The 14,281-nt window shown below is 41.3% G+C and overlaps 1 long non-coding RNA gene across 1 annotated transcript in view; it reads right to left on the bottom strand.

Annotated features, from left to right (window-relative positions):
* Positions 1–256: 256 nt before the first annotated feature.
* Positions 257–14,281, bottom strand: part of LOC124078226 (uncharacterized) — a 35,670-nt gene continuing 21,645 nt past the window's right edge. Inside the window, exon 4 of the long non-coding RNA XR_006846843.2 lies at positions 257–2,455. This is a non-coding gene — a long non-coding RNA (uncharacterized LOC124078226). The remainder of the gene's footprint in view (positions 2,456–14,281) is intronic.

Below are 14,281 nucleotides of genomic sequence, written 5' to 3'. Positions count from 1 at the left end.
ATCTATAATAAGGGATGTTAGAGAATAAGTTGGGGCCTTGCCTATACGTGTTACACAGACCCATATAATGTACAGTCTTCTGATAAATTCTAGGAAAATCCCTGTAAATTGATTTTAGGTAGGAAAATATCTATTAATCAACATTCCAGAACAAACCAAAAAATTCTACAACTTACACTACAAATGTTTATGATAGATATGAATTTGGACTTTTTATTTTTCTTTTTCAAGAACCAAAGACTGCTGCCTTAAGGTCATGATGTCTTGCTTATAAAACAGAACCTTTAAATCAACTCAGAGAATGCTTTGCTAAAATACTTCAGGCTACAGTAGCACAGAATGACGCTTACTTTGGTTAATTCTCTTTGGCTTTAAAATGGCACCCAAGGTTTCTCCAGATCTGCCTTGCCTACATCTCCTGCTCACCCCTCACCTTTACATCCCTCTTGTCCATCCAACGCTCAGACTCAGGTGCACTGTTGTGTGGGGAGAGGAATATGAAGATATAAATTAGAAGCATTATTTGTGTGTTAAGTGTTGAATTACTTGGGGTTCCTGAATTACAGAACTGCAGACTCTGACGACACAAAAGGTTGCACAACTTTTCACATATGATTTTCAGAATTCAATGCTAGTTTCTACCAGAACCAGTCCATAAAACTCAGTTCAAGTGCAACCTCCTTGAAGGAGTCTCCGTATCCTCCGTGCTCTCTGTGCCCTGCCACTGGATGGGTGTTACCCCTTATCCTCCCACAGACCCCTCTATCACTACCATAGCTTTCACTTTCATTTGTGATCATCTCCCACCAGACTTGTCAACTCTGAGAGGGCATTTATTTCCCCAGCCCCAGCCCCTACTCAAGTACTTAATAAATGATGGATAAGTAGGCAAGTGAATGAAACAATCAATTAATCATATTGGTTTTAGAACAAAATGGTACCCATTAGAGAATTTATGTGTTGTAAATAATTTAGATACAGGAGGCAGTTGTAGCTAATCAATCAAATATTTTTAAGCATGATAAAGGATGTGAAAGGTGGTAAGTAATTTAAAGGGAGGCAGATTTTGGCTCAAGGTAGAACTTCACACCATCAGGGCTGCCCCACAAGCAAGTGGTATCCCAGGAATAGGCAAACTATACAGATGGGCCAAATCCATCCCACTGCTTGTTTGGTAAATCAAGCTTTCTTGTAAAGTCACAGTCATTTATTTACATATTATCCATAGCTGCTTACATACACAGGGATAGATTTGAGTAGTTGCAACCCAAACCCCGGGGGTCTGCACAGCCTAGGATATTTGCTGACTGAACTTTTACAAAAAGTGTGCTGACCCCAGGTCTCCTAGTGAGGTTGTATGTTCCCATTATAGAACATATTCACACAGAGGCTGAATCTGACCAGGATGAAGGAACATGCTCTTTAAAAGGAAGAATGGTAACTATTAAAGTTCCTTTCCTCTGGGCAGGTCTGTAATTATAGGCCTACTTTTCTATGACAAAAACAAGTCATAGTGCCTAATTTATCTTTGACTGACAGCCCTATAATGGACAGTACTGCTAGTTGTAGAAAAGGAAATCATTCCTTATATATTCGTGGTTTAGGTACTATGTCTTAAATACAGTTGATTGTCACTCTGAATAATGAAGAAAATAAATCTGTGACTTCAAGCATCACCAGGGCACAATCACAGAAAAAGTTGCAATTGATTCAAAGGGAGCCCAAGGGACAAGAACCTGACCTGCTACTGACTCTTCTCTTCCCTGCAGACCTAAACTCAAGCTCTGCCCCAGGACCATAGGTATCAACCACAGAGCAGTCTTCGGGCTTGTGTTGTTCTTTATGAGTCTGATGGTCACAGTGAAGAGGGGGGCCACTTGTGAGATAATCCCTCCAGCAGTCACCATGACACATTTCTGGTATTACTAGGTATATTGTTCTACAAATAAAAAAGACACAGGAGCAAATCCCAAAAACTATTTTTCAGTGTCCACATGAGCTGCCCACAAAGACACTTAATGTTCATTCTGTCCCCTTTACACATATCTCCTCACCAAATATGTCAAGTCCAGAAGATGCTGAAAGGTGAAGACCTCTGAGAAGACCCCAACGTATTTGGGGTAGAAATTATTTATAGCTGCTGTTTACTTCTTTCCAACAGTCTCAATGGAAGATGCAGATGGGTTTAAGCAAATCCTCCTTATTTCTCTCCTATCTATAAAGTGATTTTCTTTCTCTCCATTTCCCATGGCTGCTGTGCCAAGGAGCTGCACTCTTGCTCCCAGATTTCTGCCAGATCTTCTTATCAGTCTGTAGGAATTGGCTATTTTAGAAGGAAAGGGAAGAACTCTCTCTAGTCGTTATAGTATGAAGGCAGGATCCTGTATCACTGTCTGGGTCCACTGGTGAGGGTCCTTGGCATCTGTTCTCTACCACCTCTGGGGCTGGAGGATACCTGCAGGAACAGGAAAAAAATAGTAGAGAAGATTTGTTTCCATGAAGCAGTACATTAGGAGGGGAGAACTTCAGTCAACGGGATTCAGAGTGACACTCCCTCTGAACTCCCACGGCACTAATTGGCTGAAGCAGTCGCTGGGATTTATCAAATTCTACTCTTCTCTGTTGTCTGTGCATGGGTGTCTCATTCATTCAAATAGTGTTTAAAAATTCCTAGAAGGCAGTATAATCCCACATGCTTTCCTTTGTACATCCAGTTGCTCCTGGAACAGAGCCTTGCACCCTGAAGTCATTTGAAAAGTATATTATGTGCCACTTTTGAAGATTGTGAACTAGTTTGAATACATTTTAAAAAAAATTGAAAGGTATTAAGAGCAACCAGAACACAGAAGAAAAGGAGACAGATATTTTAATACTCCCTCTCTGTGACATGTAATATAATAGCCCAAAGATGTCCAGGTCCTAATACCCAGAACCTGTGAATATGTTATGTTCCATGTTAAAGGAGAATTAAAGTTGCTAGTGAGCGGACTTCAACCTGGGGAGATGATCCAGTGGACTCCACGTAATCACAACAGTCCTTGAAAGGGGAAGCAAGAAGCAGAGTAAAGTTAGTGGCAGAAGTAAAGTTAGTGTCAGAGTGATAAAATGTAAGAAGGACTTTTCCAGACATTGTTGGCTTTGGAGACGAAAGGGGTTTACAGCCAAGCAAAGCAAGTGTCCATGAGAAGCTGGAAAAGTCAAGAACACAAGTTCTTCTCCAAAGCCTCCAGAAACAAATCCAACCCTGTGAATTCCTTGCTTTGACCTCAGTTCTAACTTCCAGAACCATAAGTTAATAAGGTTGTTGTTTTAACCCACTAAACTTATATCAGTTTGTTACTGAACTATAAGAAACTAATGTACTCAATTATCCAAGACTTTTATGTAAAAGGAAGAGAAGTTTACTACTTGAGGCACTTCCTTACTGTTAGATTTCTGCCTTCCAGAAAGCCTTAAGTCCTATTTGACTAGAAAGTTTCTGCATGATAGGGACTAAGAAGGACTCCAGTGACCATAAGGCAAAATATTTGGGCTCTGTGGCCACATCCTGATGTGGGTAATAGCCATAGCAGAAGGCAGAGACAGCCCTGCTCTCAAGTAAAATGAACAGTTGCCTCTGTGATGTGATTTCCTGAGGAAGGATAAGGTTTCCTGCCTTCCCTACGGGGCTCTTAGAACTGGGAAAGTACTATCACAGCCAGTCAAATGGAGCAGCATCTTGCTTTCTGCGAGGAAGTCTCACATCCATGCCTATCAAGGGTCTAGTTCTCACAATGGAAACCCACTCGTGATAGGGTGGGGATGACTCCTTGGTTGTAAAGAAGTGTCTCCAAACCTGGTAAGTAGTGGCTCGTGCCAATTGAAATAGACTCAGAGCCAGTGATACTGGCTGGAAGTACAAGGGAACTCATGGAGACACAGGTATTTGCCAAGCCAGAGAGGAGAATAGAAAGAACTGGGCTCCAAAGACCACTTTTACTATACGTATTACAGTTTTGCTTACTGTCGAAACTTAAAGGGGCAGGCTCCCTCGTTCAGTCTGTGTGAGGTTGATTAGCCTGGAAGGGCTGCAGAAGCTGCCTCTATTACATTTTCCAAGTGAAATAGAAGCCTCCAGGGTTCTTGTAATTGTTCAGTGCTGAGGTACAAGCCTAACACATTTATGGGAGTTGGCCTCCAGCCACTTCTTATGAATACACATAAACACACCTTTTATTGCTCAATAATGTTTTCCCTTTGCAACTTTTTATGAACCACTAAAAAAAATGGGGCTTGTAATTTTAATTTTTTTTTTCAGAAGAAACCACAGAAATACCAAATCTTCCAAATGGGAACTTCTCTTGCCTGCTGCCTCAACCAAAAATTATTTGTCAAGGGAGTGGTCGAAGTTTCAGCATCAACAACTCAAGATATTAATTTGGTCCAAATCCAACTGATCTGCTCTCCAGACTGAGCTGCTGCCTTCCTCTTTATGAGCCCAAACTTCTTTCTCTGGGGCACTTAAGGTGCATTGCAGCAGAATTTACCGGCTCTCTCTGCGGATGGGAATGTGCTCTCTCTGCGGATGGGAATGTGCTCCCCGTGGCTCAGTTACAAATCAGCATCTTCTCCCCTTGGCTACCATCTAGGAGAACAAGAAGCCCTATTGCCCACTTGCACCTTTTCATTGCTACTTCCACACCATAGTCCAAGCCTGCATGACCTCACATCCGGATGAGTAAAATAGTTTCCTAACTGGTCTCCCCAGCCTCACTATCTAATTCTCCAATTTTTATAACCACGTTGCTTCCAGAAGAATCTTAAAGGAGAAATACAATCATATCCCCTACCTGAGATGTTTCATTAGTTCTCTCTTCCTAGGTGAAGTTCAATCTCCTTAACTGGTCATTTGACCTCATTCAACCTGTTCCTAAATTACCACACCTAGCCCTCATTGCTTTCCTGCAGCAACACTGCACTGCTGACCATCTGAAAAACTTAGTATTGTGCAGTGTTCCAACTACTAGCCACTTAGAGCTCTTCACTGCAAGGCATAAAAACTGACTCTGACTACCAGAGAGAAAGGGTATGGAAGTTCACAGAAACTAAAGAGTCAGGCCCAGACAGGACAGGAACCAGAGGAATTCAGGGGGTCTCATAGTAGCAAGAACTACTGGACAATATTCCAGGGGCACAACCAGAGTGAAAAAGTCCCATGTTCTTTGTATTTTTGTTTTTCTTTCTTCTTTTTTTTTCCTGTCTACTCTTCTCAGATGCCAGTTCCAGAGAGTGGATACTGACTTGAATTTGACTAGATAATTTTGTAGATAATTTTGGCAACTTTATCCAATGGAAGAAGAGAATTCCCCCTCCCCCCAAGTAAAGTAAAGCATTATGCATTAAAAGAACAGATAGAGGCTGGGTAGGCAAAAGCAGAAATGTGACATGTTACGTCCACCTGGAGCACTCGTTTTCTGTCCACTGAAACTGCCCATCTGTCCTTCAGGATGCCATTCAGACACATCTCAAAGACTGAGCTCATCTCTGATGTGGTGAACTTCTGGTTCAGTGTGTTCCTCTCTTCTAGTCTCTTCACATTCTTCCTTGTTTTATAGTTTTTATATCTTAATCCTTTTCCCCACTTGCTACCTTTGTAAGATCATTAATAAAAGTTTTAAGGTGGTCCAGGATGAAAGGAAACACACACACACACACACATATACACACACACACATAAGTGTGCCCACAATCCAATCCCAGACCATTTTCTGACTGTGCCGGCTCCCTACAGAGCTGTCCAGGGTGCTGCCAGTATGGATATCAGTTGTGCTTCTTAGGCATCCTATTTTCCTTCGTTACCATTATTTGACATCTGTAAGTTCATCTAAATATTCTTCAAATCTCTTCCCATGCTCAGGATTTGCACTTTCCATCTGTATCTATAAAGCTTTGTTTAAGTCTCATCCAGGTAGCTAGAGAAAGACAGAAAGAAAGAAAGAAAAAACAAGCTCTTCCAACAAAGAACTGGAAAAAGTGACTTAAGTCTTGCCAATGCCACTCACTCAGCATCACTGAACTAGGCATTTGCCATCCTCCCTTCACTTTGATCCATTTAAAAATTGATATAATAATCTTCAGATGAGTGCATTAAAGGTTAATTAGATTTTAACATTTTTATGCCACTCTGAGTATGATGGAGATTATATAAATGTTACAACTTATTATAGATTCTGGATAAGAATCTTCTTTTAATTTGACCAAATTTATGTCCCTCCCTGTTCACGCTTCTGTCCTCCACACTACCATATATTTACACACTTTGAATAACCCCATGGGGCCACAGCGTATGGTTGTGTGTGAATTATGCACTAGTACTCCAGGGGGCAACACTCACTTCCTGTTGATCATAGGTATGTCCAATCCTTATGAAAATCATCCAGAAAACAGCAGTAACATGCCTTGAGAAAGGGGCCCATTTTCCTACTTCCCACAAAGATTTTAAGAAGACTTTATGGCTATATTTAAGACATCACTATGTATTTATCCCCTTTATTCTGGGGCCTTTAACAAACTTCTATTTATGAAATAGATTCCAGACAACCAAATGGTATTCCAAATATAAAATACACTGTGGGAGACCAACCTTACACGTGACTGGGTTACACTCCCCGGCTGGGTGCTGAGGCGCTCAGTCGCAGAAATGTGGCAGAACTTTCCCCACCCTTCTTGGGTCCAGGGGTCAGTGTCTCATGCATGGGTGTGTCTTGCTACAGCCCCACGGGTGGAGCTATGCTCACCTGTTCCTTTGTAATATAACCCCTTGCCCTGTTTAGGATAGAATCTTCCATGGAAGTGCCTTGTGTGTGTCCCCTTCTCTTACTGTGCCTTTGGATGTGGCCTACCCAGGTGTCAGTCAACCTGCTGGCAGTGGACATCATGAAGATAGACTCAGGCCCCTGAAACCTGACCCCTTGCCTCATTTGAATAGCTTCTCCTCAATAAAAGGGGTCAGCACATGCTCTTGCTCTCTCTCTTCCTGTGGACCAGTAAGGTCAGAGGAGCCGTCACAGTGACCCCAAAGAAAAAGGTATTTGTGTCTCTTGTGTGGTTATTTCGTGCAGCCCAGTTAGCCCAGTTTAACTGGAGTGACCCCTGAGCCTTTTAGTCGAGAGAACAGAAACCCGGCAATACACATAGTAGTTGCCTCCTTGAAGGGACTTCCTGCTCCTAGTTTGTAGCCCTTTGGTTTGAGATATTCTTCATGGAGCTGGTTGTGGAATTCAGCTCTTCCTCTTCCAGTCCCGGGTCCAGAAGATCTTTGATTCTTTCCTCAAAAGGAGGTCAACTCCTGGATTTGGCTGCTTTGGGGTACAGAAAATTGTGTGCCTCACCCTGAGTGGAGCAGAAAGCACTCCTCACTCTGTTTCTAGATATTAATATTTCCAGGTGAATTTGAGAAAATGAAAAAAATTACTATGACTTTTTAAATTTTCTTCTCTTCCCATTGCTTTTTTTTCCTGTATGTGCATATGAATATATAATCTCATATCTCTCTCTTTCTCTCTCTCTCTCTCTCTCTCTCTCTCTCTCTCTCTCTTTCACACACACACACACACACACACACACACACACACCCTCCAGAAAAAGCAAGATTTAACAGGAATGGCTGCACATATAACAGAATCACAATTCTCAAGATGAAGCAAAAAATCATCCATTAAGTATTTATTGAGCTCCTACTGAAAGCTCATCTTATTCATACTACAAGGGAGGCAAAATCCTTGTCCTGGGATAGGAATAGGAAGATGGTTAGTTACTTACTCTACTTAACCTCATTTTTATAATCAGTGAAACAGAGATAATAACCATGAGGTAAATGAAATAATACACATAAAATCTCCCAAGTAACTAATAAATATTCTGCAAACACTTAGGGAAGACCTACTCCACTAATTAAAAAGACAAGCATTGTTCCTGCTCTCATGGAGCTTCTACTCTTTTTTTTCTTTTTATTTGTTCTTTTTTAGATATACATGATGGTAGAATGTATTTTGGCATATTATACATACATGAAGTATAACTTATTCTAATTAGGATGCTATTCTTGTGGTTGTACATGATGCAGAGTTACCCTAGACATATATTTATTAAAAAAAATGTTCTCTCTGATATGTGGATGCTAACCCACACAAGGTAAGGTGGAGAGGGGAGTATAGAAGTCTGTTGGATTAGACAAAGGGGGATGGAGGGAAGGGAAGGGGAGGAGAATGGGAAGTACAGTAGAACTACTCAGACATGACTTTCCTATCCTTATATTTGAATATGCAACCAGAGCTTCTACTCTTATCAGATTCTTTTTCGTTTTTCTTTTTCTTTCCTCCAAAGGTTCAGGAGCAAGGGAGCAGCAAGTGATGTACTGGAAGTAATGCATCTGGAATTCCAAGAGCCAATTAGGAAATATTTGGAACTATTTGTCAAACCATTTGTAACTTGAAATGTGGAAGTATTTACACCACATAAATTTGTAAACACTACAAATCAGGTTTTTATTCCCTCAGAAGACCAGTGTTCCAGCACACCTTTGGGAGCAATCACATGAAAGTCTGAGGAATACAGCATAGTGATTAAGTAGAGGGATCTAGAATTGGACAGTCATACATGAATTAAAATTCTGGCTCTATAATCTGGAAGCTGAGAGGCTGAGCAAGTCATTTAGCTCTTCTGGACCTCATCATCCTCATTTACAAAATGAGACAATAATGTAACCTACCTTAGTGGTTTATGAGAGTTTAACTACAGTTTTCTCACATTTCTAGATCAAATATCAGATCAAGGTGCAGCACAGAGGGTCTCAAGGGACAGCCCTCTTCCTGACTTGCAGACAGCTGCCTTCTCACTGAATCCTCATATGGCTTTTCCTCAGTATGTGCACATGAAGACAGAAAGCACGTTCTCTGGTATCTCTATTTTATAAGGACATGAATCCTATTGGATCAGGGCTCTTCCCTATGTCCTCATTTAACTTTAATTGCTTCTATACATATCGCATCTCCAAGTACTGTCATATTGGGCATCAAAACTTCAACATATGAACTGGGGGTTGGGAGAGACATAAATATTTGATCCTTAACACCATCTCTAAGGTTTGGGGGAAGGTCATGAGATGCAGTATGCAAATACAGTGCTAATACTTTCCAAGTGCTCAGTAAATATTAGCTGTTATTACTATCCCATGTTAGAAAAGTGAATCTGGCTTCTAGTGGAGTGAAAAATCACTGGAGACCAGAGCCTAAGGTTGAGAAGATCACTGAGAAAGTTTTGGAAGTCCCCAATCAGAGTCTAAACTAAAACAGATCCTATTAATGAAAAACTAACAAGATATAGAAACAAACTAGATACTTAGTCAAAAAGAAATGGTCAGAGATAACTCGAAGGAGCATGGGCAAATACAAATTGGTATAGAAGAAGACACTTTAGGATGAAAATCAGTTTTAAGAAAAAGGTAAGAGCCACTGAACCTATTGAGAATTTAAGATAATGGCCAGATATATCCAAAATCCATAAATTTCAGTTTCTGACAGGATGCATTTATTGGCCAAATATGTCTTGAGTTTCTACTGTGTGTAAGGCATTGTAAGGAACACAAAATGGTCAGAACGTGGTCCCTATCTTTGATGTGCCTGTGGCCCATTAAGGGATAGGACATGAAAAGAAAACCGTCAAGCAAGCTTGAAAGAGATTCAAATTAGGTGAAATGGATTTTCAAAGAAAAGAGAGACAGCTTTTGGCTAGGGAAAAATTAGGATTTCATAGGAACAGAAGCATGAGTCATGAAGGACAGATTGGATGTGGATAAATAGGAAGATGGAGATTAGGTAGGGTAGAGAATGGCATCCTTATAGAGGCTTCCCTCTAGTAGGAACAAAAGCACTGACGTGAGGAAATAAATTCAGGCAGCAGTTCAGTTCAGCCAAAGCATACACGGCCAACTGGAGAGAAAAAAAAAAAAAAATATATATATATATATATATATATATATATATATATATATATATATATATATATAAAGCTGGAAATGTCATCTAAGATCAAACCACAAAGGATCCTAATAAAGTCTGGGTTATTGGATTGGAACTTGATTTAGTAGGAAATGATGTATCACTACCATGCCGTCCAAATATAAACATCTTCCCCACTACCTGCAAATGGTTTACTTAGACTCTTATGTTCGCCAAATCTCTAAATAACACTACCAGCTGTGCTGACTTTCCAGACGTCTGATTCCTGGCATGCATCCTCTTGTGAGTTCCTCAGCTACCAGTCTCCGTAGCTAAGATGATCACCCAGTGCTCCATATCCCAACCTCTGGAAAAATAAGCCATCCCCTGCCTAGAGCTGCCTTAGCTTTTTCGACCTCAGCACTCCCTTGAAAAGATTAAACGGAAAAGTCCAGCTGCTCTCATGTGTGTGGTGCAGGATGAATGAGCATTGATCTGCCAGGGCTGCCATAACAACATAACCAAGACTGGTGGCTTAGACAAGAGATTTGTCTTCTCACAATTCTGGAACCCAAAAGTCTGAGATCAAGGTTTCAGCAGGACTGGTTTCTCCTGAGGCCTCGTTCCTTGGCTTGTAGATGACTACCTTCTCACTATGTTCTCATGTGGTCTCCCCTCTGCATCCCCCTACCATCTCTCCTTTTTTTGTAAAGACGACAGTCACATTGGTCATAAGCCCACCCGGGACCTCATTAACCCTTAATTACCTACTTAAAGTCTAATTCTGAGGTACTGGGACTTACAACTTGAATGTATGAGTCTGGAGGTAAGGGGGACACAACTCAACTCATAGCATTTATCCAGAAAAAAAAAAAAAAGAAGGAACCAGATTTTAAAACCCAGGGGACCTACCAAGGACTTTTGGAAGTTCTCCTCCAAGGCTCTACTAATTTTTTCACCTCACTGGAGTCAGAAAAAATATACAGAGACTGAAGTTTTTGAGGCTCTGGACTCCACATCTGGACACACTTAGTATCCTTCTCACTAGTATTTGTACCTGTGCCTCTCACCATCTCAAAGTGAAAGGCTTCATTACAAAGTTGTAAAATTCTGGAGAACATGCCCAGCATTTTATTTATGTCCATGGAGCTAGAGACCTGACATGAAAAACTCAGTAAGTGGTGCTTAAAGGAAGGAAGAAGGGGAAGGAGAGAAAAGGACAAAGGGAAGTACCCATGAGACAACAGGGCACAGGGCTTTGGCACTATGGAGACCTGCCAGGCTCCTTTACTTGTGCTTTAGTCACCTTCTGCATGGCTGTGACCAAAATACCCAACCGAAACAATGTGGAGGAGGGAAAATTTATTTGTGGCATATAGTTCCAGAGGTCTTAGTCCATAGATGGCTGACTCCATTGCTCTAGGTCTAAGGTGAAGCAGCATAGCATGGGGGCAGGGCTCAGTGGAAGAAAGCTGCTCGGCTCCTGGAAGGGTCAGGAAGCAGAGAGAGACAGGAAAGTATAGAACGGACCACAGGGAAGGTGCACCTTGCAGGGCAAGCCTCTAGTGACCCACTTCCTCTAGCCATGCCCCACATGCCTACAATTGCCACTCAAGTCCATTCAAACTAGGATGGACGAATTTGGTTACAGTTCTCATAGGGAAATCATTGTACCTCTGAGTATTTCTGCATTAACAGGAACTTTGAGGGGAGGGACACCTCATATTCAAACCATAACAATTTGGGTATGTGTCTGCATCCATGTTTAGATTTTGAGCTTAAAAACAAAAACTATAAACCGGGTGCAGTGGCACATGCCTGTAATCCCAGCGGCTCAGGAGGCTGAGGCAGGACGATCATGAGTTCAAAGCCAGCTTCAGCAAAAGTGAGGCCCTAAGCAACTCAGTAAGACCCTGTCTCTAAATAAAATACAAAACAGGGCTGGAGATGTGGCTCAGTGGCCGAGTGCCCTCGAGTTCAATTCCCATGTATATATACGTACACATATACCCCCAAAAAGAAAAGGAAACAAAACTATAATCTATAATCGTTGTATTTTTCTAGCCAAAATGCCCGATATAAAATCAAGCACGTACTGGGCTTTCAATAAATGCCCACTAAAATGAATTTCCTTACTGAACTGAATCTGCTTTCTTCTTTCACTTTTAGAGAATATGATAGGTATATTAGCCATACTTTAAAAACATCCACAGGACTTTGTAAATGAATGACTTCTAAATTCAAGATTATAATAGACTTGTTATTGTTGTTACTGTTATCATTACTGCTACTCCTACCTCTTGTGCACTAGACTACTTAAAGATCCCACGGGTAAGGGAGACCACAGTCTTTTAAAAGACTCAAAACTAAAGCAACCTGCTTTCATCTTCTCTCCAGCACACAACCGAGAATTAATTACCTACTTTGGGGGAATGAACAGAGCATTATTCCATCTAGAATGGAGAACCAGGCCCTCGGGACTCAGAGGGCTTCAAAGCTGAGCCTGCTAAGCTGCATCAATTTAAGGAGGATTTAAATGCTTTACCCTGCTTTCTCTCTGTCAGTAATGAATCACATTGAGATGAGAAGGAGGTCTGGCAATAACAGCAAGCATCCCACGTGAGGTCAGTGTGCGTAATCTGTCCTGGATACCTGCAGCCTAAAGATGGCGGCTGTGTCCTTAGGGTTAGCACATCTTCGAGTTATTACTAAAAACAGTGATTGGAGATTAGAGAGAAGACTTGCATTTAAAAGCAGATGAGTTTCTCTTAATTTCTAGAGAACTTAGGAATGCCCAGATGCTGCTGCTGATAGAATTGACTTCTCCTATTAGTGTACTACAGGGTTGATACTGTGCCACTTGTGTTTTTATTAAAAAGAAAAAAATTAAGCATTTTCACCTCACTGGAGTCAGAAAAAAAAATGTATAGAGACTGAAGTTTTTGAGGCCCTGGACTCCACATCTGGACGCATTTAGTGTCCTTCTCACTAGTATTTGCACTATAAAGTAACGTCAAGTAAACTGCACCTTAAAGAGCTGTGTAACCCATATCCCTCATCACCTTCTGCTCACCCTTTTCTACTCTGCACCAAGAACTCTCTGATTAAAAGATAGCCGCCCATACAAAGGTGCACAAGGGGCAAGGTGATGTGTTCTTTCCCTTTCTAAAACAAAAGGAATCTCAAGCTGTTAGCAAATCTAGCAGCGCATCAGTTACAAAGCTCTTCAGCAAGCTTCCTAAGTGGTAATCAGGATGCAAGAATTCACTGATTCATTCAGCAAACTTCTTAAAAACACCTGTGTTATGCCAAGGATTGTACCTGCAGAGGTACAGACAGGAGACCATCACAAAGCATTTATGGCGGGGAGGTCACTAGCCCAGACCTCAGGTGTTCAAAGGGCCAATGAAGTCCCATTAAATGTAGGCCTAGGATGTCTTCCCAAGTATCCAGTGACAAAATTTAAAGGCGGACATAGTGCCTATAAGACACTTAGAAATAAATTTTGATAAATCTTGTTGACTATCTTATTAAAATTTTATATATATGCATGCATATATATACTTAAATATATAAGTATATATATTCATGCATATATACATACACATATACATATAGAGAGATATATAGATATATATCATTGTATTTTTGTATTAAAAGAATTAATTAGCTCTGCTGATTGCCATGTCCTGAGCGGCTTTCATCCACCGCGCTCTTTTGCCTTGATGTTCTGCCTCACCTTGGGCACAGAGCGATGGAACTGTCCATCTATGAACTGAAAACTTTACAAACAGGGAGAGCAGTATGGCACTTGTTGGGAGTTTCCCTGAGAACTCCCCATACCTTTCAGACATGGCGGTGGGCAAATTGCCAGTGGGCAAATTGCCAGTGGGCGGCTAAGAACTCCCCGGGCCTTTCAGATAAGGAGCCCCTAATGCAACATGGCAGTGGGCAAATTGTCAATGGGCAAATAACAAGTTGTTTTGAAAACCTTCTAACTGGCCCTCCCATCTTCCATACTCGTGGACAGTTTGTGTCCCCCATGAATCTTATGCAGGGCGGACGTGCGTGCGTGCACCATAGGTGATGACCTGACCTTTACTATGATTGGCCCCGGGGGCTTCCTGGTTAAAGATAACTGACTCTCACTTTCTTTATAAGCTAGCACCAGCTTGCAGTAAAGTGCTTCATCTTTGTCACTGCTATCTGTGTGTGTGCATTTTAATCTCCGACGATAAAACTTGGCTTTTCAGCACTGACTGGTGCTGAGGCGGGAGGAAGAGCCATACCTACAGAGGAAGCTT

The sequence above is a fragment of the Marmota monax genome, unplaced genomic scaffold, assembly GCF_021218885.2.
Source record: "Marmota monax isolate L192 unplaced genomic scaffold, Marmota_monax_Labrador192_F-V1.1 WCK01_AAM20220418_F8-fsc00110, whole genome shotgun sequence".
In the NCBI taxonomy this organism is placed as follows: Eukaryota; Metazoa; Chordata; class Mammalia; order Rodentia; family Sciuridae; genus Marmota; species Marmota monax.
This window is presented reverse-complemented; position numbering and strand designations above follow the sequence as displayed.